The sequence below is a fragment of the Oryx dammah genome, unplaced genomic scaffold (assembly GCF_014754425.2).
Source record: "Oryx dammah isolate SB20612 unplaced genomic scaffold, SCBI_Odam_1.1 HiC_scaffold_28, whole genome shotgun sequence".
In the NCBI taxonomy this organism is placed as follows: domain Eukaryota; kingdom Metazoa; phylum Chordata; class Mammalia; order Artiodactyla; family Bovidae; genus Oryx; species Oryx dammah.
In genome coordinates, this window is record NW_024070212.1 from 117929793 (window position 1) to 117932368 (window position 2576).

Genomic DNA, 2576 nt, shown 5'->3' on the forward strand with positions numbered 1-2576 from the left:
GAGGCCTGAGCCCCAAAGAAGTGATGAGGAGCGCTTGTGCGGTTTCCATTTCCAGGGGATTGCGGCTCGTGCAGCAGTGAAGTCATGTGTTAAAAGAAGCGCTCGTTCGCGGGGAGGGGCGACATGGGCCACTGAGTGGAGTTCCCACGTCATACAGCCACTCCACTTTCAACACCCTGAGGCCCCACTGCTGCTTTCCGAAGTGGCTGAGCCCGGGGTCCCCGGTGTCCAGGGACCAGTGTGGTGCTCACTGCTGGAGCCCCGGGTTCAGTGCCTGCTCGGCAAGCTAAACCCCGTAAGACACAAGGTGCAGCAAAAGAATTTTTTTAACTTTTAAAAATTGAAAAAAAAAACAAAGTGAGCCTATTTTATTTTCTTTCACTTTGCTGTTACTGTTGCCGTTCAGGTGCTCAGTCGTGTCCGACTCTTTGTGATCCCATGAACCACAGCACGCCAGGCCTCCCTGTCCATCACCAATGCCTGGAGTCTACCCAAACCCATGTCCATGGAGTTGGTGATGCCATCCAAGCACCTCATCCTCTGTCCTCCCCTTCTCCTCCTGCCCTCAGGCTTTCCCAGCATCAGGGTTTTTTCAAATGAGTCAGCTCTTCGCATCGGGTGGCTGAAGTATTGGAGTTTCAGCTTCAGCATCAGTGCTTCCAATGAATATTCAGGACTGATTTCTTTCAGTTCAGTTCAGTTCACTCAGTCGTGTGCGACTCTTTGTGACCCCATGAGCTGTAGCACGCCAGGCCTCCCTGTCCGTCAGCAACTCCAGGAGTTCACTTAGACTCACGTCCATCGAGTCAGTGATGCCATCCAGCCATCTCATCCTTGGTCGTCCCCTTCTCCTCCTGCCCCCAATCCCTCCCAGCATCAGAGTCTTTTCCAATGAGTCAACTCTTCGCATGAGGTGGCCAAAGTACTGGAGTTTCAGCTTCAGCATCATTCCTTCCAAAGAAATCCCCAGGGCTGATCTCCCTCAGATTTCCTTTAGGGTGGACTAATTTGGCCTCCTTGCAGTCCAGTCTTTCACTTCACTTTATTTTATTTTAACCATGCTACGTGCCTTGCAGGATCTTATATCCTCCAGGGACTGAACCCGGGTCACAGCTGTGAAAGCACCAAGTCCTAAGCACTGGAGGCCGAGGAACTCCCGAGACTGTGCTATTTTAGAAAACAGCAACAAAAGACGAGAGCTCCGGTCTCCCCAGATCTGATCCAACACTTCCTTCTTGTCTGTCTCGGCATGAGTTGTCCTGGTGGGTACGGAGTGGCCACGCCCATTATGGTTCTGACTTGCATTTCCCTAAAGATGGCTAATATCGAGCACGTTTTCCTGAGCTTGTTGACAATCTGTACATCTTCTTAAAGAAAAATCTATTCAGAGTCTTGCCTATTTCAAAATTGTGCTCTTTGTCTTCTTCTCCCTGAGTTATACATTTTCTTTATGCTCTGGATGCAAGTCCTGTATCAGCCACATGGTTTGCACGTAGTTTTCCTCCCGCTCTGTGGGTTGCTTCTCCACGTCCCTGACGACGTGCTTTGACGCAGGTGGGTCTTTAACGCTGATGAAGTTCATGTTACCAATCTTTTATTGCCGTGCCTTTGGTGTCATGTCTAAGAAATCACTGCCTAAACCAAGTCATTAAGACTTACAACTATGTTCTCTCCTAAAAAGTTTGATCATTTCAGCTCTTATACCTAGGTCTGTGATCTTTTTTATTATCTTCACGCCACTTTAATTTTTATATATGGTGTGAGGTAGGCGGTTCAGATTTATTCTTTTGTAAGTGGAAATTCACCTGTCCCAGCATCATATACTGAAATCAATATTCTTTTCCCAATGAATTGTATTGGCCTCTCTTTTTAAAAAAATTATGTAAAATCCAAGCTTTTTTCTGAAATCTCGGGGATATTCCATTGTTCTGCACGCCTCTCAAGTCAGCGCTACTCTGGCTTGATTATTCTCTCTGTAGCAAGTCTTGAAGTGAACAATATGTGTCCTGAAACTCTGTTCTTTTTCAATGATGTTTTGGCTATTCTGGGTCTCATGTATCTCCATGTGAATTTTGAACTTGTCAATTTCCAGAAAAAAAACAAAGCCAGCTAGAAGTTTGGTGAGGGTCGTGCTGAGCCCGTCAGTCAGCGGGGCTGCCGCCGGCTTCACCGTGTTGTCTCTGCATCTGTGCGCATGGAAAGCTTCTGCCTTTATCTGGAGCTCTTCAGCTATTCCGACAACATTTGGCACTTTTCAGTGTATAAGTCTTGCACTTTTTTTTGTTAAATTTATTTTAGTTTCATTTTGGCACTGCTGTAAGTGGGATTATTTTTCTGTTTTATTTTCAGCTGGCTTCCTGCTAGTGTATAGAGACACAGTTGTTTTGTATGTTGACCTTCCAATCCTGCCAAAACAGACATTAGTTCTAATAGCTTTTGTAGTGACTTCTTTTGGATGCTCCATATACAGATGACACTGCCTGCAGATAGAGACAGCGTCCTGTTTGTGTTTGGCTATTTGTCTCGCCTCCTGGGCTGCCTGATCGCTTGCTCCTCTGCGCTTCCACCTGAGAGGG